Source organism: Stegostoma tigrinum, chromosome 1 (genome assembly GCF_030684315.1).
Source record: "Stegostoma tigrinum isolate sSteTig4 chromosome 1, sSteTig4.hap1, whole genome shotgun sequence".
Taxonomy (NCBI): domain Eukaryota; kingdom Metazoa; phylum Chordata; class Chondrichthyes; order Orectolobiformes; family Stegostomatidae; genus Stegostoma; species Stegostoma tigrinum.
The window spans coordinates 6543016-6567417 of NC_081354.1; the positions used below are offsets into that span (position 1 = coordinate 6543016).

At 42.7% G+C, this 24402-nt stretch overlaps 1 protein-coding gene across 6 annotated transcripts in view; it reads right to left on the bottom strand.

Annotated features, from left to right (window-relative positions):
• The window catches only part of bmpr1ba (bone morphogenetic protein receptor, type IBa), a 466435-nt gene that overhangs the window by 218066 nt on the left and 223967 nt on the right, over positions 1-24402 (bottom strand). For 5 of the 6 annotated variants that reach the window (XM_059649546.1, XM_059649318.1, XM_059649359.1 and 2 more), the window contains one exon: positions 6215-6321. The gene's annotated coding sequence lies outside the window, so the exon portion shown is untranslated. Of the gene's footprint in view, positions 1-6214; positions 6322-6547; positions 6621-24402 lie in introns of those variants that run through there. The other variant, XM_059649399.1, reaches the window with a different exon arrangement.

Consider the following 24402-nt stretch of genomic DNA (forward strand, 5'->3'; position numbering starts at 1 on the left):
AAAGTCTCAATTATTTGGGGGAAACGCAGCAAGGGGCACTCACCATCCTGGAGTTGGGGGGGTCGAGGGGGTCTGCAGGAACAAATGAGCTTTCACTGTGAGTCCGGCCTCAGTTGGGAAAGTGGCATCTTGTCTTGCTGAGAACCCTTGGCAATGCAAGTAACTGAATGCATTTGTGTGTAGGTACAAACTGACTGAAGAGTGCAGCTAGAGTCTTAAGCAGTGCCCCTTGAAGGAGAGTGAACTTTTTTAAAGCAAAGCTACTCACAACAATAAGTATCCTGCAGGCCAACCTTATGGAATCATTAGGCACAAAGGTTCTTTAGATGTAAAATAACATAGAAGCTATTGATGGAGAGCACCTCTGGGATATGTGTTAGTTACATCAAATATTAATATCCTGGGGTTTCATTTGAAACAGATGTTCGAGTTAACAACATACATCATACAAAAAGTTGAAAAAGCCATTCAAAACCAGCAATGAGAGGTCTGTCCTCGAAGTACCCACGAACTGGAACAGAGTTTCCAGATTTACTAGAGGGTAGTGTGAGCTGGAAAACATGTCCTTAATTGCTCAAGTGATAAACTCCTGATGTTCACTGCATAGCAAGCGGCTGGAACTGCTGGGCAGACAGCAAGTGCGAATAAAGTAGGTTGTTCATCGATGCAAATGAAATTTACGGTGCTATTTTGAAAATCTGTCTCTTGTCACCTTCAGCCTCATTTGAGAAAAAAGTCTTTTGCACCTAGACTGTAGCAGAAGATGTCAAGCTAAGCCAGGGGCTGTTCAAAGATAGTCGCTGGTTCCTGATGTCTGCTGGTCACAAAGCTCTCTTCCGGACTGGCAAAGGGGTTTCCATCCTTCCTCCTTACCATATCACTTTCACAGCACCTTTCAACCACACACACCCCACCAGCACACACACCAACCACACCCCTACCCTACCACCGCCCCCCACCTCATTCCCACCACCACCCCACATGGGGGCAAATCCTCCTCCTTATCCTGAGAAAACTCTGGCAGGAAGGAAAGCAGATGACTTATGTCTGTGTCATGGTTATATAGGGCAAGACTTCCTCACTTTCCAGGCGTAACAGAGCCCCATGGCTATTTTAATATTTCTTGCAGTTGTATTTATGCCATTTTAAAAAGAAAGCATTCCAGCCATGTGTGAGGGGAGGGGAGGAGGTACAATGCAGTGAATCATCAAGAAATGTCTTTCTTTAATGTGCTCGTGTGTTAATACTTCCCTCCCTTTTATTCCTAAAGCCGGGAATGTGACATTGCTGTGTGAAGTCACGGAATACCTGGTTCAGAGCCTGTTTCCTGTGGTTTGTTTCTAACTCCATTATTGAACATTAAATTTTAGTGTGTACAGCAAGGTAAAACTATTTTACGCTTTGTTCTTGCAGTCACAAAAAAAATCTTTTGAGACTCTAGTTGCACCTCTGTCAGAAGTCACTGTGTTTGACACCCATATCCCAGACTGGTCTTCTTTACCAACCTGCCCAAGCACACATCTGGAACAGATGGCACTTGGACCCTGGCCTCCTGGCCCAGAAATGTCCACGTAGCATTTATCTGAAGAGAATCAATTTCAGCTGTGGGCAGTTATTCATTTGTCCGAGCAGCTTCCTGGATGTGCTCATCAATAAAGCCTTGATTTGACAGTTCCCTCCGCAGTCTCTCTTGGCAACAGCCCCATTCCTACCTCCGTGACCTCCCACATGACCCCCCACCCCCACCCATGATCCTCCTGGTCTAGCCTCTTGTGCATCCTTGATTTTAATCAGTCTCCCCATTGGACTTCAGTTGCCTGCACCCCAGTTTCTGACCTTGCCTCTCTGAACCCCTTTAGTATCTTTTATTGGAGCTAAATCTGCCCTATGATGTTCCTGGTGCTGTGGTCTCAATATAAATTTAATCTATGAACCTGAATTTGTGACTGTGGCTGTGACTTGTCGTGCACGTTTGCTTTGGCACCAGAAGCATTCCTTTCTTCGGTTCCATCATTCCTAGTTTGATCCTTTGCATCACTATTTTAAAGGATTCTTCACCATTCACCAGCAGGGACTGTTACCCTCACTCACAGAGCTCCAAAAACAGTCACAACCAACATTTAAATAGTCACTTCCTGTGCAGACCCTCGTTCTCTAAGGACTTTGTAATTGCTTCTATCCTGTGTGGTTCTGGCTTCCTGAAGTAACAGATGAGTTGTTCAGATGATCGAAAATCTGCAAAAACAACACTTCTCCTTTGGGGGCCCCAGCATTCTGCCTGAGGATTGCACTGTTCAAACACTTTAACAGTGGAGCTGTCGAAGGGTTGCATTTCTTACTGTTGCTATTGATTAATAGCTCGGGCAGTGTTTTTCTGATACAAAGCACAAGTGCATAGCTTTGAGCTGCCTATAACCTTTGCTGTCTCCTGTTGCGAATTTACAGAATACTGAGAAACCTTGACTGAGCGAATATGGAGAAGGTGCTTCCACTAGAAAGTGAGACTAGGGCTCGATGGCACAACCTCAGACTGAAGGGACAACTCTTAAGAACTGAGATGAGGAGGAGTTTCTTCAGGCAGAGGGTGGTGAGTCTGTGGACCCTCATTGCCGCAGAGGGCAATGAGGCCAAATCAGTTAGTGTATTTAAGACAGAAACAAATAGATTAGATTAGAGATTAGATTCCCTACAGTGCGGAAACAGGCCCTTTGGCCCAACAAGTCTATACTGCCCCTTGCAGCATCACACCCAGACCCATCCCCCTATCACCCACCCCTGAAAACTAAAGGCAATTTCTTGATTAGTAAAGGGACCAGGAAGGCAGGAGAATGGAGGTTGAGAAACATATCAGCCATGATCGAATGGTGAAGCAGACTTGATGGGCCAAATGGCCTAATTTTGCTCCTATCTGTTATGGTCTTACGGATCAAGTGGTGGTCCTTTTTTCATCATCTGAGGTGGCAAGTCTATATTCCCTTGACTGAGGAGAGTTTCAAGAATGATAACTGGGTCCGGACCCTGGCAGTAATACACACAGGCTTTTCAAACAGAGGTGGGTGCATGGTCATTCGCAACAGGAATCTGATTTGAGCATTCCTTCCATAGCCAGAGGCTTTGAGGTTAATGTAGTCCCTCAACTTGCAGAACAAAGATCTTGGGGTTTTGGGGTATGAGTTTGGTGGGGAGATGTATCATTGTTCAAATCAGTGACATATCAAGATAGCAAGGGATATGGTAATACTGGGGGAAAATAGGATTTGGGTAGGTATGCTCTAGTTGAATGATGGGGTAGGCTTGATGTTTACAGTGACCTAATGCTACTTCTATGTTCCAAAAGTATTTAGAAATTACCCCTGATGTGGAGGACGGTAGATTTACTTCTTAGAGGTCTGTATCCAGAAAATTTTCACTCAAATTGCTAATCACAGAAAGATATTATAGCCTTTCTACAATGTCAGGGAACCCAATGCATAAATCCATTGGAACAGTCAGTGCCATCAAAGGACTTAGAGTACAAATGTTTGGTTTCATATGATTACTTGAAGGAGTTTCAACATTTTTTCTCTTTTAGCATTTAGAGATTTTTTAAAAAATTCTCAATAGCCACATCCCATTCTGATGTGCCACAATGGTTGTTGAGGTTTTCCCATAATGGATAGCAGGTGATATGGCATAGAGGAAGTAGGAGTAAGAGTGAGGGGTGGGTCATGAGTGGGCACCAGTTGGCATGGGCCTAGAAATGTCCAGGGTGGTGGGTACAGAGGCACTTAGGTTAGCATAGCGAATATGAGGAATCATGGTTAAATAGGTTAGTGTGGGAACTTCTACAGCCTTTGGGAATGTGTAGCGGGCATACGGTGGCTTGGAGGGCATGGGATGCAGGGGGTAGCAAGGACAGGGTATCAGGTGTATGTAGGGCATGGATAAAGGGAATGCAGTGGGTGAGGACAGAAGGGATTTTCCTTTGTTTTGTTAATTAAACTGCAATATATAACAGTGGGGAGGCAAATCTTCCACCCTGTCCACATCGGCACCCAGCAACCTCTACTCTCATTCTACAATTGCCCAATCTGCCCCCCGTTTAAGGCTGGTGTTTCCCAGGTGGTATTCGCGGGGCTGGGAAATGTCCCATCTCTTTGCTCTCGACAAAGCTTCCCAATCTTTCACCATTTGGGAACTATCCTGTATTTCTGTTTCTGCCACCAAAGTGATTAACTTCACACTTTCACGCGTTGTATTCTATCTGCTATGTTTTTTGCTTTCTCCACCCACTCAGTCTGTTTAAATGCCCCTGAAAGTCTCTTTGCATCTACTTTGCAACCTGCTTTCTCAACAAGTTTTGTTTCATCCGTAAAATTCAAAATATTACATTTGGTCTCACTGATGTAGATTTGCTTAAAAATTAATATTCACTTCATCAGGCATCTGGACTACAAACCTGGCTGGCAACCTGCAAGGGCAGACCATTCATAGAATCCCTGCAATGTAGGAACAGGCTATTCAGCCTGAAGAGTCCATACTATCCCTCTGAAGAACGTCCCACCCAGACCCGCCCAACTACCCTATCGAGCTGCATTTCCCATGGCCAATCCACCTAGCCTGCACATATCCAGACACTATGGGGCAACTTAGCATAGTCTGTCCACCTAACCTACATATCTTTGCACTATTGGAGGAAACTGGAGCACCTGGAGTAAACCCACACAGACACAGGGAGAATGTGCAATCTCCACACAGACAGTCACCCGAGGCTGGAATCAAACTCAGGTCCCCAGTGCTATGAGGCAACAGTGCTAACCACTGAGCCACTGTACCACCCTGTTTGTACTGATTCAATGCTGAGTATCTCAAAAGATTAGAGATGTAAGATCACCCAAGATAGGATGCTGGCCTTTTTTTTAACACTGATGACCTGGCTGGTACAGGTGGACTCTACACCATCATGGAATCTGCTCTCTTACATTCACCTCTCCCTGCGCACATTAAGCAGAGTCACCGAACAACTCACTCAAGCCATGTCCACTGCTGGTTAGGGCTTTGATGTCCTCCACCCTGCTCTGTTAGCTCTGCTGGTACAGTTATTAGTCTTGGAAACCTCTCCCAATGTCACTACAGACATCAGGGGTGAGTCTGAAAAGCCATCTCTGTTGGCATCATGGCCATTTTGTGTTGTGTGAACCTGGTGCAAAGATACTCTGTGTTCATACACTTCCCATCGTTATTTCTATTTAAAGGGGGAGGGGGTCTCTTTGAAGAGTATGAAGTTAACAGTAAGTACATTTTCACAATGCCTTGTCAAGCTGCATTGACCCTACCGTTGACATTCGGGGCTGTTGCTGCGTGACACCGTTGTTTTCTCTTTAATCAACACAGTTTGACAAATGGGGGCCTCAAATTCCCTGGAATAGAGCCAACATCTTGCACCATCCTATCTGAAATGCCGGTATCTCATAAACAATGTATCCAAATGGAAATTAGCTTATGCCGTTCTAACCTGCTACTATAATTGATCTCCCTTCTCCGCCTCCAGGGCACAATAATGATGCATTCATCGGCTATATTTAGATCCAACATGGTTTATTCTCCGCTGTTGCTCAACGGTTTATAGGTGAACGGGCTCGGCAGGACAGACAGCATATTGTGCATGACCCCTCAAAGTGACAACAGGTATGCATCGCAAATCCAAGCAAAAGTCGGGCAATATTTCCAACACTATCTGACTGGCTTCAACTACGGAATGTTAAAATTTGTGATCGCTTCAGCTGCAGTTAGGACAAGCTGTCTTGCGCTCAAGTAAAAACAAATAAACTGCACATCTGAAGAAGAGTCACACTGGACTTGACATATTAATTGTTCCTCTTTTCACAGCTGCTGCAGACCTGTTAAGTTTCTCTAGCACTCTCTACCTCCCTTTAAACTATCTTGCGCTCCCAAGTGTGTCACAAGTGGTCTTGACGAGAAGATAAATGGGCAACATTTGAGGCATGAAAATTAAGTGGAAAACAATTTATAGCTGCATGGTATTCTATAAATGCAAGCAGTGCTGCCCAAGAAAGATGCAGAACAAATTCTGAGGACGGTATTCGGTGAGCACGGAAGGTCACAACACGGTTAGACATTGGCCAAGACTTCGAGCTGCAAAGGAGCTTTCTCCATAAGGTGAGCTCTAATCAATGACTTAAATGATCAGATGGACAAAATGCCAAACGCTTACCTGCAAATTACACCGTCCCTTTATTCTAAAACCTTGTTAGTGCTTCAGTGAAATGCACCAATCCACTCATTCCGAAAAGTGAAATCCAAAAACCGGGATCCTTCAACCTGTGAGAAGAAAGACTGGGATCAGAGTGTAATAATCCAGCACTGGGAGTCAGCACGCAGCTCTCTCCTTGTGTTAGCTGCTGCGTACGGATCTATAAATATTGACCCTGCCAACACTTGCTCCCTGGCACACGGCTGAGATCCCTGTTATTGTACACCATGGTATCAGAATGATGAAATGCCTCATTGCTCAGCTGCTCAGTTGCACACACGGAACCACACATACCAGCAGTATGAGCCTAGAAATACTAGCACCCTTCCAGGTTCAGTGTAAGCAAGAGTGAGCCCCAGTGATCAGACAGGCTCCTCCCCTGACATGTACGTTGGCCAAAGAAATATCCTCGCCACAAAAAATAAAACTAATGTCCTGCAGACCCTTCCTGCAATGCTATTCACCCCTCCCTAACCCCACTGCCCGCCACTACCTTCCGTGCTCCTGTTGTTAAAAAGAGCAGACAATTAATTTTGACAGCCAAGTGAGAGCAATAAAATTGCACATTTTGTCACTCACGTACAAAGCTAAAATGACAGGCAACACATAACTAGAGCTCTTTAAACAGGCGATTGATTAATAGAATCAATTCAAATGGGTAGAATGAACAAAGCAGACAAATGTTAAATCTGATTTTTCATACACCCTTCCAGTTACTTAAAATTGTATGAATTTCAGTGGAAATACTTTTGTCGCTGGAGGAGGCAAAGGTAAAGTCCTGAAACCAGGGGGAGACGATCTGAAAATTACAGGGTAATTGTTGCAGGGTGTGATATCGATCAGATATCACACAAAATACACAACCTTCTGTGCAACAGTGCGTTCGTAGCACATGCAATAATCACAATGTTCAGGAATCATCGGAGTGCACTGGTGTAGCCTGAATGAACTGGACCAGACTGAGACCCAGTCGACCCGACCTTGAAGATAATCTGCAGGAACAAATTGGAACGTGTACTGGAAACAAAACAAAAATCGCTGAAAATCACAGCGGGTCAGGCAACATCTGTGGAGAGAGCGCATGCTAACGTTTCAAGTCTAGATGACTCCGATGAAGAGGTCACCTGTACTTGTGGGACAATAGCAATGCTGAAGAAATTCAGATTGGAGAACCAAGTCTCCCATTCTAAACCACAAAATCCTCAATTACTAAGATCCCCCTTTCAAAAAAAAGTCTTTGGCCAGATTTCTGGTGATCTAACACAGGAACTGGCATGTAAAATTTACCCAGAAAGTTGGGACAGATGAAGGCTGTTTTCTCTTCAGCAAAGATTAAATTGAGGAGTGGCTTGATTGAGGTCTTTAAAGTTATGAAAGGATTTGATACAGTAAACACAAAGATGTTACGACTTTCAGAGGTACCTAAACTACAGCCCATAAATATAAGATTGTCACTAATAAATCCAATAGGAAATTCAGAAGAAACAAAACAATGGGAGAAGCTGTAGCTCATTGGCAATGTCACTGGTCTCACAATCAAGAATCCCAGTCTGATGTTCTGGGGACATGGATTTAAATGCCATTGGAGGAGCTGGTGGAATTTAAATTAATTAATCTGGAACTGATAGCTATTCTGAGTAAGGGTGACCATGAAACTATTGTCATAAAACGATCTGGTTCACTAATGCCCTTTAAGCAAAGGAAATCTGCTTATTTACCTCATTGAACCAACAGAGTCCTAACTGTGCTGTGAAATGGCCCAGAATGGACTCAGTACTTCAGGACAGTAACAAAATTCAGAGCTTATCAGAAACCCCGACATCCCAGGAAAGAATAAAGAAAACAAGACGAGAGGTTGGTGGGCATTCGTAATTATGACCTGCTCCCGCAAAGATTAGTTTAGTGTAAACAGCAGAGGTGCATTTAAGGGGCAACTAGATAGATGTATGAGGGAGAAATTAGGTTCAGAAAGTTGGATTAAGCAGATGAGATTAAAAGCATTTGGTTGCAGGAGATTCATAAGCTATTCTCTTGCTTTTAATGTCTTTTTTGACCTTTGAAGTCAGTCTACAATAGCTTTAAACCTCACACAAGATTTCTTCAGCAGTGTCTTTTAAAGAAGCAAGGGAATGTTGCTGCTAAAATTTTGGTAATATTCAGGTAAACACGCCAAAATTGACATGACAGCATTAAATAGCCACAATTTCACCCCAATCCATAATGAGACAGAGGGGTTTGAAGGCACACGGTTTCCCTTAATTCAACTCCAGATTCTATTTATGCAACACATTACTGTCTGCGTGAAAATGATGTATGTGCAGATTAACAGCATTTTGTTACAGGAGATCATTAAGTTATTCTCTTGCTTTTCATGGTTACTTAACATTTGAAATCAATCAGTAACAGTTTTAAGCACACAAGATTCCTTCAACCGTGTTTTTTTTTAAAGAAACAAGATAATTTTGTGGCCATAATTTTGGTATAATTCATGCAAACACAGCAGAGTTGATGTGAGAGCATTAAATTTCCACAATTTTTAAACCCATCGTGAAATTGGTATTTTCACCCCTAATCCGCAATGAGGAAAGGCACGAGGGTTCACTTAATTCAACTCCAGATCCTAGTTATGTTCCTGATGCTGTTTGCTTGGAGATGATGCAATTGCAGATGTAGCTGGTTGAAGACATAACAGTGACAATCAGGCAGGAATCTCATCAAAACATGTCAAATCATTGCCCTCTGAAGTGAAAATGAAATGTGTTGAAGATTGAAAGTACCTTCTTTTTGTAACAAGTTTAACTTATGCTTATGTTCCATATTTCTAAAGTTGATATAGATTTGTACACGACGAACTAAACATCTGAAATGACACCTAAAAACCTTTCTGAACCTAATTTCTCCCTCATACAACTATCTAGTTGCCCCTTCAATGCATCTCGGCTGTTTACACTAAACTAATCTTTGTGAGAGCAGGTCATAATAACATAATAGCTGCTGCATAAAGATGTCCTTGGTATTTTTCTAAAAAATAAAATCATGTTACAGGGAGGTGGAAGTTTTTGGTTGCCTTTATAAAAGATGACTTTATTTAAAAGTAGTAAATAAATTGTTGACTTGTTGAAAGCACTAATTCGGGTACTAAGCTTGAAATCCAGTCCACAATTCTGAGAGCGATCACAAATGTGAAAAGATTTTGTCAAACTATTGAAAGACCTAATTTACCTGACTGACGAACTTGCATTAAAAGAAAAGACTCATTATGTTTCTGTACTTAACAAGAAAACAAGTCATGACAAACAAATTGTCTTTAACCAATAGCAATTAGAAAATATAAATTCGTAACTTATAACTCTGTGACGTAAACTCTGTTCCTTCCAAAATTCTCACCTTCATAAACAGCCTAACATGCAAAGACAAGCAAGACATGGATATCACGGGTGGAAAATGAAAGCGATCAGTTCAGGGAAACCCAATCTGATAACACCAGTCTAGATCATGGGATTCAATGACATTTTTCTTTCAGCTTCTTCCAATTTCTTTTGATTCTTTATTGTTGATTGAAAGGTGTTTGCTTTGTGCTCTCTTTCATTAATTGGTTGAGAATTCAACTTTTCACTGCCTTTGAAGATGTTTCCTTTGACAGGGGTTTTCAGAGAAAAATGAGTGGAAGATTTCCTACTACAGGAAACTTTCCAGCACTTCCACACATGACGGGCATACACAGACAGACTTGTTGTTTCTGCTTTGCAGGGTAAGTGGTTCTCCCTTGTACAAGCCCTATGCACAAGCCATGGTCATCCAACCAGGAGTCAATCAGATGAAAATTGATCAGCGGTTTTCCCCTAGTTCGGATTCCACAGGTCCATGGTGTCTATTTTAGTACTTACTCTTCCAGGTGAAATCAACATTGCATACAACTCACAGGGTGCTCCAGTGAACATGTTTTTAAAAACAACAGCCATTGCCTTCCAAAGATTCCTTGGTTTAAAGCAGTATCTTTTAGTCTGCAGTTCAAAAACGAAGGAAATATAAAGATGTTGTCTTTACATTGTTAAAAAAATAAAGAATTTACCTTTCAAAGATGATGATCTAGCCTTCCGAGTACAGTTGCTGAATTCCAATGAAGAAATAATTGTGACATTTACAGCGATTAATTCTGATGTTGCAAAAATTCTATTCACTCATAAGAAAGCTCAACTTTGCAGTACTGAATGTTAGCTGGACTAGAATACCTTCTGTTAGCATGCTCAAAAACATGACAGTCCTGCCTTGAATACCATTGATTTGATTACTGCAGAAAATGGTTCACTTTTGCAAGAGTTGATTTTGGTCTGGCGTGGAACGGGTGCAGGAGAAAATTGTAAGATGATAGCGATTGGCAGTACAGAGGAGCTGGCTGGGAGGGGATTATTTACTACTGAAGTTCAAATTAGAAGTCCTAACCTCATTGAATTGCCAACAGTCCAGGACTGTCCCGGAGAATCTCAAAATTAAAGACTAACTGCCCGGAAATGTTTGCAAGCAACGCCCGGATGAACAAACCATAGAGACCATTGAACAAACTGTTTTTGTTTTCTTTGAACTCATTATTCGTTTATTTGTCATGAAAGGAATGGATTTTGTTGGGAGAAAAGGTAATTTGACAGGACATGGGGAGGGGAGTCAAAACTGCCAGGAATACTTTCAACGAGAGTTGGAAACCTTATAATTGTTCATAACAAGAAACATAACTGACCAGCTCGCAGCTGTGTTTAGCTTCTATTGTAGCCATTGTGGAAAGTTCAGTATGGTTCACATGTGCGTTGGCTCTACTTGTGAGAGCACAGGGTAAACACAGATGAGAAAAGGGCCTGAATGCTCTCCTTGTGCCACAGTGACAAAGTCTTGATATGTACTTGAAGTGTGGTCTGACCAAACCGCTGCAAAATTTCAGCACCACATTGGAAATATCCAGTCTAGTGTAGGCCTTTCACTGAGACTGTTCTGGGGTCCTAACCGAGGATATATAACATTACAAACTTATCTTTTTCTTACTTTCAAATGAACGTTGCTGTATGCGGACTTAGGTCGCAGATCAGTCATATTCTCAATAAATGATGGACCAAGCTGGAGGAGATCAATGGTCGCCTCTTGATCCTATCTTCCTTCCAGTTTTCAGAATTAAGAGTTTATTTTAAACTTTTCACTTGCTTTCATCCCTTTCACCTGAGCTCAATACAAGATTATACAAGCATAATAATATAATTTTAAAATAACATAATATGCAATAGGCATTTTTAAAAAATCACAAAATTCAGACAAAAGTTCTTTATTGAGAGGGCAATTAGAAAGTGAAACATAGTACCAAAGACAGTGGTTCAGGTGAGAAACACCCACATATTTGGTGATGGGCCAGGGTGAAGAGCCTGTTTCTATTTGATGTAATTCCACACAATAATGATACACTGGGCACTGATCTCTTCCATGGGACAGGGCAGGGAGTGGGATTTCCTGAAAGCAGCCTGACCCTTCCCCACCAGCTCCTTTTCTTTATTCTTCGGGTGTCATTGGCAAGCCCAATATTTGCTGCACAGCCTGGATTGTGCTTAAACTGAGTTGCTCGATCAGTTATTTCTGAGGGCTGTTAAGAGTCGACCACATTCCAATCGGCCTGGAGTTGCATGTAGACCAGACCCGGCAAGGACAGCAGGTCATAGTTGTGCTGGTCGCCATTACTGAGTCTAGCCTTCAACTTATTAACTGAATTTAAATTCCACTGGCTGCTGTGGTGGGATTTGAACCCATGTCCTTAAAGCATTAGCCAGGTCCTCATTATCACCATCTCTGAGAGTTAATGCTGCCCAGTTATTACTGATTTGGCCGAACCTGTGCAACTGTACACAAACACAAGTAGAAATCTGGAACTCCCTCCAAAAGCTGTGAGTGCTGGGGATAATTGGAGCTTTCAAGGTCAAGATTATTCAGTAATGGCATTGCAGTATTCAAAGGCAAACTCCACCTCCATATTATTGTCCAGCTCTGCTCCTGCCTCCGCTCTGCTACTGCAACTCAAACCTACATCCTAATTGACTGTTCCAATGTTGCACCTTCTGGGTAAACCTGTGCTAATCCAATATTGAGCAACCCGTGTCTTACCTCGATTCATTCACCAGCCCCTGTTGTCACTGATCTGCATTGGTTCCCAGTCCACCAATGCCTGAGCTGTAAAATTCCCACTGTGTCCAAACCCCTCCATGCCATCCATTTCTCTGCACTTTACTCTAGCCCAATAACCTTGCAAGGACACTGTGCTCCTGTAAGCACCTCTTGTACACCTCCAAGATTCATCTTTCCACTATTGGCATAACACTGCAGATTCAGGAAATCTGAAAAAAAAGCAGAAAATTCCGGAAAATTTTCAGCTGGTCTGGCTGCATAAAGTACAAAGTAAACATATCAAAGAAGAATCAAGTTGGACTTGAAATGTTAACTGTTTCTCCCCTCACTTTACTGAGGTTGTCCATCATATTTTGCTTTCATTTCTACTTCTCTATCTCTCTCTCTGGTCATTTAGGGCTTTTCTTGAAGCCTATCACACTGATCAAATCTGTACACACCTGCCCTATTATTTCTCTCTTTGGCTCATGCCCTGATTGTGAAGCAACTTGGAACATCTTTTTCTGCACACTAAAAGCGCTATATAAACACCAGCTGTTGTTGTCTTGCCATTTGTCTGTTTCCAAAAATTGCAGACTGCTTACCCAAGTTTACCACGAATCACTCCAAAAGGCTGGTGTGCCAAAAAAAAGTTACTCTTGGACAGTTAAATGTCAGAAACTATGCAAATCCCTTCATTTAAAACTTCATCTCTATTCTCTCTGTTCTCAATTAGATTTGCACTGGTTTGTTGTCCTGAATTTGCACTGACAAAACAGAAAAACAGTCATGAACAGCCTTACTGAAGGGGTGGCTCAATGGTTAGCACTGCAGCCTCACAGCACCAGGAACCCACATTCAATTCCACCCTCGGACGACTGTCTGTGTGAAGTTTGCACCTTCTCCCCGTGTCAGTGTGGGTTTCCTTCGGGTGCTAGTTTCCTCCTGCAGTCCAAAGATGGGCAGGTTGGGGTGGATTGTCCATGCTAAATTACCCATAGTGTCTGGGGATGTGTAGGCTAGGTGGGTTAGCCATGGGAAATGTAGAGTTATGGAGATGGCTGCGTCTGGGTGGGATGCTCGTCGGAGGGGTGGCGAGGACACCATGGACCGAATGGCCTGTTTCCATACTGTAGGGATTCTATGAAAACACTCATGATCTTGTGACACAGAACACTTAAATGAGGTCACTGCAGTGGGTGTAACAAGGTCAGTTAGGTGGATGTCATTGAAAATGAGTTCCCCAATTGGGGCTGTTAATCTGGTCTAATCAGGGAGCCCTGGCTGACAGGTATAAACAGGAGTTTGGTTACTCTAAAAATTGGCTGTGAGGGAGCTGGGACAGTGTCAAGGACTTTCCACATGTGGGTAAAGGGGGACTTGGTGACGGGGCACCAGCTTCTGTGGAGTTATTTCAGTCATATTACCCAATGTGCTGAAACATTTGGGCAACTAGTGAGATTGTTAAATTGGTTTAATTCATGCAAACACTGGCTCACTTGCACAAACAGCTGAGTAACTAATCCAACACAAACATTACCAACTCCAATTATAGACAAGAGGGGGGGCAGAGGGAAAGCAGAATCCACCTCCCATTGTTATCCCAAGTGATTGCTTAATTCATGCCACTTGCCAATATGGAGGTGACAAATTGTGTGATGTGGTGAAAAATGGGCACATTTTTGTCAAGGCAACACAGAGTTTACAACTCAGAAACATCCCATTGGTCAAGCAGGTCTCTGCCAGTTATTATACCACACAAGGGGCATCATCCCCTGCACCCATCTCTCCATCCCTCCAGCTTCATGTAATCCCATCAGGGTAACTCTTGGTTCCTTTCTTCCTCATGTGCCCATCCACCATCCCTTAAATGCCTTTCACACACTGTGGTTATTTTGCACTATCAGATCAAACTTGGGTTCACAGGGTCAAAAGTAGAGCCATTTCCGTGGTTCAGTGGAATGTCTGACAGCAGCATCCTGTCCTAAGTAGCTATGGCCATCATCAAAGTGCCAATAGCTCAAAATCAGTTCCTCTGGGCAGCACGTGCCAGCTGCACACATGACACTAGACCCCCGAAGCCACGAGCACTAAGACCCAGGTAACAGCTTGAACTTCCCTGGGGAACAGCGGGAATGTCCTCCAAGCATCTCCGAGGAAGGCAAACAAACCATCTTCTGGGAATCCTGGGTCCACGATGAACCAAAATGCAGAAAACTGATTCGAGAAGACTCTGAGCTCAACGAGTCAGTCCGTCAGCATTGCATAAAAACAAAGAGACAGAGTGTTCACAAACCTCCAAAATCCACTCCTCAACTCTTCAAGTATCTCTTGCCTTGCATGAGGCAAAGCCTGCAGATGGTATCCTGGGCATCCTGGCCATCTCAGAACCCAGCAAAGCAAGCCATTCTCGATCCCAAGAAAGTGCAGAAAAAAGGAAGTGTTTTACCATTGAACATCGAACATAGATGTTGTGCTGACCTATTATCCTACTAAGATCAATCTACCATGCATACCCTACATTTTACTATCCTCCATGTGCCTACCAAGAGTCATGTGGCACCATGTCCTATCTCCAAGCAAAGGTTCAGGTACAGACTCTAGCCTTCCCCCGCAATGCACCGCTGACAGGGTGCGACTGAGTCTGACAAGTCATATTTTTGGATGAGATGTTGAACCGAAAGCATCCCAGCCCTCTCAAGTGGATGTGAAGCCTCATATGGCGCTGGTTCAAAAAAGAGCAGAGGAGTTGCTCTGGATTCCTAACCTATGTCATTCCCCGACCAACAAATCATCACATTATTTATCTCACTGCTGCTCACTTAAATCCACTGTATGCAAATTGGTGGCTACGCTTCCTGCATTTCAACAGTGATTCCATTTTAAAGCTACATAATCAGCTATCAAATGCTCTGGGGGTGTGAAGGCTGCTGTATGAATGCAAGTCAATGCACCATGCTGCTCTGCGAACTTCTCGTTTTCCATTTTATTTAGCATTTCAATAAAAAATGCCAATTCCAGAATTAAAAAGGAATAAAGAAATGTTGCACTTCGAAGCTATCTGGAAAGCCACCCTGGATTTGTTTGTTCAAACCAGAGCTATCGTATTTAAATGCCGAACAAGAAATGTTTACTGATGCTCTGTGTAAAGTAGCAGAGCAGCCACAAAGTAAATTCTATGTAAATATGGTTTAAGAATTTACAGAGTGACTCAGTGTACAAATGGCAGGCTGTTTTCATCCTGACTGAGGCACAGTGATGATGAGAGTTATGAACACAGGAGACAGAAATAGCTTTTACCTTTGCCTTCCATGCTTAAATAGATTTTGAGGTCTCTTCACCAGAAAGTTGCAGTCGTGAAAGCAGATATCATTCAAAGTTTGATCATCAATTGTGATTAGTCAGTTGCAGTGGTGAATCAATGAGGACTAGACTAATCAACAAAATGATAATCAAGCAGAATTCTTGCTCTTGCTCACAGGAAGGTGGGTATACAGCCACTGCTGTCACAATTTTGCAACCTTATGCTTATGTTTACTGATTATATTACCCCACATAACAGAAGAAATTAAGATGTGGGTAACACGTACTGAAGAATCCAAAAGATATTACTGTACAAGTGTCACTGGACGGGAAACTTTAACACTGCTTTCTCTTCACTGATGCTGTCAGACCTGCTGAGTTTCTCCAGCAATTTCTGGTTCAGTTTTCTTACTGCTGGCTGTGTTATATAATCATTATATTCACCATCTAACAACTGTATAATTTTATTTTCCATTTTCCTCAATCAAAAATACGGAAGATAAGTACGGATTTAAGAGAACATGACAAGGATTGTGGAAAGAATTGCTGTACTTCACAAATGACTGAAACTACATGAAGAGTCACTAGACTTGAAACATTAACGCTGCTTTTGCTCCAGAGATGCTGCCAGACCTACTGAGTTTCTCCAGTAATTTACGTTTCTGTTTCAGATCTCCAGCATCTGCAATTCTTTATTTTATTTGACTGAAACTCATTAGATTTGGTTGGCAACAATTAGCTAATTGGTTTGTGCACTGTTGACCAGTCATGGCTCTCAAAGGTCTGATTGGTTCATCGCAGTATGAACGATACAGGGGAGAAAGGTAGGTTGTGAGTTTCATTGCTCTCTCTGCAGTAAAAATACCTGAAGTATTCTCCTGCCATTTGCTGTATGCTGTTGCTTTAACCAGTAACCAAGCGATTTTACAGTCAGTGTACCAATTGTCCTGTGCCACCTGCAAAAAAGTGAAAGAACCTGAAGAAAGGAATTCACAGGGCACAAAATCCTGACATCTCAACAAACCCTATGGACTGGCGCTATCAAACTGTGTAGCCCAGTTTATTCTTTGTTTCCGTCTACCCATAAGACCAATGTTTTTTGTTTGTTCTGTCCGTATGTGACAATAAGGGCTTTAAAAGGAAGGTTAGGGAGAAAAGTTTCTGATGTGAAAGGCTCAATGACAAGAAGGTATAGTTTGAAAGTAATTTGCAGAAGAATCAAATTCAGGTAGAGGGGAAAAAAAACTTGTTCAACAGGATGTGTGGTTCAGGTCAGTAATGCAGTCTGAAAGCACTTTAGAGGCACATTAGTGTGCGGCATTCAGTCAAGAGAGCATTGGATGATTATATCATGAGAAATATTGTGCAAGGGCATGGAGAAAAGGCAGGAGAATGGTGTTAGGTCACAATGTAGAGCTGGTGCAGACAGGATGGGCTGAATGGCTCACGCTGAGCCTTAACACTGACGTGGTTCTGATATATAACTCATTGCGCCTTTGGGTTGAGAATGCCAGGATTTTGACTCAGCGACAGTGAAGGAACAGTGATACAGTTCCAAGCTAAGATGATGAATGGATTAGTAGGGAGCTCACAAACCTGGATTTGCTCACTTCAGTGGGAGATATGTTAGGGGATAATTTGATAGAGATGTTCAAAATCACAAGGAAGTTGAAAGATTAGATAGGAAGAAACTACTTTGCCAACAGGAGAGCAAATGACACAAATTTAACAAAGAGTTGGTGATCTAGTGGCTAGTAATCCAGTGGCCCAAGCTAAAGTTCTGATGACATGTGTTCAGATCCCACAATGGAAGAAGGCAAAATTTGATGGCCCTCTTGTGCTGCAGTGGCAGTGTCTCTATCCATGGAACAGGAGGCCTGGGTTCAAGTCCCACCTGCTCCTACATCTATGAACAGGTTGACCTGGAAAAATACATTGGGGAAGAAAAAAAGAAAATTAGGAAAAATAATTGGGGAGAGAAAACAGGAAGACCAAATTTCTGAAGAAGGGTCGAAGCCCAAAACGTCAACTTTCCTTCTCCCCGATGCTGCTTGGCCTGCTGTGTTCATCCAGCTCTACACCTTGTTATCTCAGATTCTCCAGCATCTGCAGTTCCTCCTATCTCAGACCACATTTGAATGCATTGAATCAGTCTGATCTGAAAAGGTGCAGGCAGATCGAAAAACAAATTAAGGGATTAAATATATATGAATTTGATAAGAAGAAATTTGAAGAGTTGTTGGTGAAAGAGAAGGGACTGATTCGTCAATACAAACATGGTAGACCAAATAGCTTTAAGGTTCTGTAAAATTCCCGTACTTTGTGAGCAATACATTCCTTTATATATGAGCATAAGATTTTTATGGTCCACATGATATGGCAACGGACACACATTGCACAGAATAAAAAAAATCCCCACCAACCGACAGTGTATATTGTTTAAGTCTCCTCTACACATAAGCTCGACCTGTGTGCATTTCTCAGTAGCTTGGCTTGGAGACTCTTAAACATGTTTATGAATTTCTGGGAATCTTAGACACTTGGTTAACCAAAAGAATGTATGCAGGGAAAAAAAACCTGCAAATAAAACTGCAGTCGTGCACAGGCAGAACTTTGCAGTTTTCTCTTAATAGACCTACAAGCAGAAATAATTCTGTCTAATAATGAAATCTCTTTAAGTGAGTATCATTGTTTTAATATAGTAAAGATGAGGGCTATAAGTTGTAAAATATTCAAGGTTCTGGCTTAAATCTTTGTGGTCCTCACCAAAGCAGTTCACAGTAAGACAGCAGTCTGCTACCTCATCTCAATATGAAACCACTGATGTGCTGAAGGTTTTAAATGTACCTATTCACTTTCTTTTCACTTGATTGGGACCAGTACCATTAATCAAATGCGATTCTTCCAATTTTCATGTGCTGTTCATAACAAAAAAAAATCTAGCTGGAGTTATGTTGAAGACAATTAAGTGGAATGCCTAAGTTATTTACAATATCCCTCTCTCCATACTCAGAATGTGCAGTTTTCATGAGAGCTGAGTCCATGAAAAGCACTTTGGCTCCCACTCAAGTGCAAGAAATAGAGTGAAACTGGAGAGGCTGTGCTAAATGAAACTCAACTTTGTGGCAGGATATGTTCATACAGAATATTCAGAAGTTGGGACTGCACGTGCAAAAAAAATCCACTGACATGAATTAACAACTCATTGCCAGCCCACCCACTCACCAAACATCCTTCCAGAACCCTTCAGAGGGCCTACCCTCAAATAAAACTTTAAATAAAAAACAAGGATTGCTCTAACCCTCTCCAGGCTGGCTTTCCACCGTACACCTTCTGTAAATGTGAGTTCATCCAAGCCCATGCTACCCACATCCTCAATCAAATCAGGTCCTGTTCACCCAACCCCACTGCATGCATTTGCTGCTGTTGGCTTCTGGTGAAGCGCGAGCTCAACTCTAACATACACATTCTTGTTTTCAAATCCTTCATGGCATTTACTTATCCATCTCTGCAATGACCTCTTACTTTACTCTTGTGTGTTGCATGTTTTAACACCAGCAAAAGTACTTTCTGTGGTACACATACCTCTGCCTTTTAGAGAGTTCGCCTGTAAGGAGTCCATGGACTATGGGCATGCAATGTTGTGACTTTGCGTAGCAGTTAGCCTGTTATGGTCTGTTATCTGCACAAACAGAATCAGTTTGGTTGCTGTAATGCCTGCTTCATAACTTGCAATGTGTTTTACTGTGTTAAAAAAAACTAACACACGGAGTTAATCAATTCCTGATGACTGACTTTTGATTAGTCTGTCGTCATTAATATGGCATTTCAAGCTGCCTAAGTTCTTGAACTCTGTATCTAAGCCTCCCCACCTCCCTCTTGTCCTTCAGGATGGTCTTTAAAACCTTTGAATAAGTTCTGGGCCACTTTTCTCAAATACCTCCTCATTTCGTTTAATATTGAGATTTTTTTACATCAGACCTTGCTCGAAGTGACATCAGCTCTGTTGAGATTCTGCTCCAAAATGGCAGGCTGTTTGTAGACTCTGGAAATGCTGACTTCCTAACATCATGAGAATAGTGGCCAGGAATTGATTAACTCCGTGGGTTAGTTTTTTTTTAACACAGTAAAACACATTGCAAGTTATGAAGCAGGCATTACAGCAACCAAACTGACTTCTGTTTATGCAGATAGCAGACCATAACAGGCTAACTGCTACGCAAAGTCACAAACAACTATTCTGTAAGCAATGTCATGGTTTAAATTGATTTTGAAAACTAAGATGGGAGAGACTCTATGTCAAATAAACACCTTCCACAGGATTTATTTTGTGGCGAGGAAGGTCGGAGTTGGGCAGGCCAACTGCATCAACGTTTTACATGTGCCACGTTTGCTTCCCTCCTATTAATGGGACCACCATGAAACACACAACAGAAAACCTCAAGTGTTCAAACAATTCACTGTTGCCCTGAAGCACAAACACAATTGTCATCATCTCTTATGCTTCACAGCTAAAGTAATGGAAAAAGGGGTTAAAAAAATGCTAGATAATAAAATGTAGAGCTGGATGAACACAGCAGGCCAAGCAGCGTCTCAGAAGCACAAAAGCTGACGTTTCGGGCCTAGACCCTTCATCAGAAAAGGGGGATGGGGTGAGGGTTCTGGAATAAATAGGGAGAGAGGGGGAAGCGGAGTGAAGATGGAGAGAAGAGAAGATAGGTGGAGAGGAGAGTGTAGCTGGGGAGTTAGGGAGGGGATTGTTCAGTCCAGGGAAGAAGTACAGGTCAAGGAGGCAGGATGAGGTGGTAGGTGGGAAATGGAAGTGCAGCTTGGGGTGGGAGGAAGGGATGAGTGAGAGGAAGAACAGGTTAGGGAGGCGGAGACAGGCTGGACTGGTTTTGGGATGCACTTACAGCACCACTCTGATTAAATAGGTCTTTCGATGGAAACTTTGCATAACAGCAATTTTTCCTTCTACAAAGACTCAGGTCAAAGCTTTTCAAAGCAAAGGTTACAATTCTGTAAGCTGTGTAGAGGCTGTTTCCTTGGAGCATGGGCAAAATCCAAAAAAACCAAGGCTGAGATAGACAAATTTTCAATTGGTAAGGAGAAGCAAGAATTACTGAAAAATAGTCAGAAAATGGAGCTGTGGATTAACACATCACCCATGATCTCAATGAATGGCAGAGTAGATGCAATGGGCTGAATGGCCTACTCCTGTTTCAATGTCTTCTGGTCTAATGATGGGACCCCAACATTTTCATGCCCTGGCACCTTTCTGGGAGGCTGCATTGAAGCACTAATGGCAAAAGGCCAGAAATCGATTGAGGCAGTTCTGTAGGTGGATTAGACTTTTCCTGGAGTCAGCTGAGAGCACTCCACGGCCACTATTCTCATGATGTTAGGAAGTCAGCATTTCAAGAGTCTGCAAACAGCCTGCTATATTGGAGCAGAATCTCAACAGAGCTGACGTCACTTCGAGCAAGGTCTGATGTAAAAAAATCTCTGCAGCCCTCTCAGCCTCACTTTGCTCTGGTAATGGTGCTTTCTCCCTGTCTCTCCATACCCTTCCCCTTGGATTGCCGGAACTGCAACATCAAGGCAAGTGCGATGATGGCTCACAGTTCCACTGCAACATCAACCTGCCACTTCTCTGCTCCTGAGATGCTGCTTGGCCTGCTGTGTTCATCCAGCTCCACACTTTGTTATCTTTCCCAATGTACCTGACTGGACAGTGAAGTTAGGATGGCATTGGTTTAGTGGCCAATACCTGTGAGATCATCCAACCCCACTCCCCATCACTTAAACCCACTACCAACTGACACCCCCACTCCACCTGCTGCCATCATCTCTCAATCCCTAATTTAACAAGAATCTATCAACCTCTGCTTTTAAAAATATTCAAAGACCCTGCCTCCACCGTCTATTGAGGAAGAAAGTTCCAGACTCGTCACATTCTCTGAGAGAAAAAAAATTATTCTCCCCATCTGTCTTAGATAGTGACCCCTTAACTTTAAAGAGGGACACCAATTCTAAGGTTTAAAGGAAGCATCCTCATCACATCAACATTGTTAAGACCACTTGGAATTTTATCTGTTTTAAGCTAGGCACCTCTTACTCTTCTAGTCAGAGAGTCATATAATCGTAACAAACAGAAATAGACCCTTTGGTCCAACCAGTCCATGCCGACCATAATGCCAAGCTAAACTAGTCCCACCTGTCTACACATGGCCCATATCCCTCCAAACATTCCTTATTCATGTACTTATCTAAATGTCTTTTAAACATTGTAACTTTACCAGCAACCACTACTTCTTCTGGGAGTTCATTTCACAAATGAACCACCATCAAAAAAATGCCCCTCATGTCTTTTTTAAATCTTTCTCCTCTCACATTAAAAGAATGCCCCCTAGCCTTGAAATGCCCCACCCTAGGGAAAATACACGTACCATTCACCTTATCTATGCCTCTCATTATTTTATAGACCTTTCTAAAATCCAGCAGATACAAGACCAGCCTGCTCAGCTTTTTCTCAGAAGACAACCCACCCTCCCAGACCCTTCTCGGGTGTCTGTTTCAAAGCATTTACATCCTTCCTTAAAATGGACACCTACACTTTACAGAATACATCAGATGTGGTCTCACTGATGCCCTGTTTAACTGAGAATTCCTCTCACAATAAACAATGACCATTCTGTTTCCTAGATAATGAAATGTGAGGCTGGATGAACACAGCAGGCCCAGCAGCATCTCAGGAGCACAAAAGCTGACGTTTCGGGCCTAGACCCTTCATCAGAGCCATTCTCTGGATTCTCCAGCATCTGCAGTTCCCATTATCACTCACCATTCTGTTTCCTACTTGCTTGCAGTACCTCCACACTAACCTTCTGCGATTCATGCACAAGAACATCCAGATTTTTTTAAAAATTCATTCAAAGGGCAAGGGTATTGCTGGCCTGGCCTGCATTTATTAGCCATCCTGAATTGCCCAGTTTAGAGTCAACCACGTTGCTGTGGTACTGGAGTCATACGTAGGCCAGACCAAGGTGGCAGTTTCCTTCCCTAAAGGACAATAGTGAACCAGGTGGGTCTTCCCTGACAATCAATAATGGATTCATGGTCATCATTAGACTCTTAATTCTAGATTTATACTGAATTCATATTCCACCATCTGCTGTGGAAGAATTCGAACCGGGGTCCCCAGAACATTCCCTAGGTCTCTGGATTAAAGGTCCAGCGCCAACATCACTCGGTTGTTGCCTCCCGTTGCCTCACCCTGGAAGGACAATTAATCAGAATTCCAATCGCCTGCAGTTCCATAAATAAATGTCTACAGCTTTTTTATATTATATTTCCAAACTGTAATATTCACCATTTTATACTGCAATAATGGTCACAGATAACTTTCGCCCAGCGTTCAGAAAGTTGAAAGTACATCATGAAATCTTTGCAACTGAGAGCAGGGCATCTGCTAAGGATGCCTCAATTTTTTATTAGTCTGAAGAAGAGCCCTTGGCAGGTCTCAGTGCAACCTGCTCCTCAAACTGGGCTAACCACCTCACCGGAGATCACTCACTCTCCATCTTCGGTCCCCCTCCCCCTCTCTCCCTATTTATTCCAGTTCCCTCCCCCCATCCCCCTCTCTGATGAAGGGTCTAGGCCCGAAACGTCAGCTTTTGTGCTCCTGAGATGCTGCTTGGCCTGCTGTGTTCATCCAGCCTCACATTTTATTATCTATTATCACCGGAGATCACTGGCGGCTGAGGGGTATAGCAAGTGCGGTGGAAGGACAACTGGTGTGACAGTTCGACTGCCAAAGTCTGCCAATGTACATTCGAACTCAACTTTGCAGTGATTTGGCAGCATCTGCCTACAACCTACAAACAGCAGCGGTCTCACATGGCACACCAGGAAGGCTGGGGCTTGGGGGTCAATTGTGGAAGGCAGTGATAGACAGACCTGCCCACTTGTATCAGTCAGTGAGCAGCACCTCACCAGCATCTTCAAATATCATGGTGCACTTAACTCTTCTTGCTCAAAATGTGGGTTTTATGTAAACTGTGGTTTGGCTAAGGATGGAAGCCTGACCCATGAAACAGTCTGGAGTGATTGAGGAAAATGATAACATAAATGCTATAAATCTCTTGTTCAGTGTGTTTTCAGGGGCAAGACCGCAAGACAAAACATCTTTAACATGCGGTAAAATCTCACCTTCCTTGCTGACAGCTTGGTCACAGAACAGAACAGAAAAGCATACGCATTTTCATGAGTGAGTGCATTCAAATAAAATGCAACTGCAAACCTTTCGCTTCATGGCAAAGATAAAACCCACTGCCGATAATAATTGTGTTGAGTGAGTGCATATCTAGTTTCAGGATAAACCCAGATTGAGGGAGAGTCACAATATTTATGAACAGCGCTTAACTTCCTAGACGTTTCTTTGCATGTGACAACTTTAAAGACAAAATTCTCCTTAATTCAATTTTCACTGTACTGTCTTTCTGATCTCGGATTGTACAACAAAACAATTTGAATTTATGCAGCATCTTCATTGTAGGAAAACCATCCCAACTGGCACCTCACAGAAGAGTCAACAGAAATGTTAACACTGAGCCACATTAGGAGGTACTGGACTTGGTAGCTGATTTAAGAAGAACCAAAGAGAGGGTGGAGAGTTTTAAGGAGAACATTGCAGAGTTGACATTGTGGGC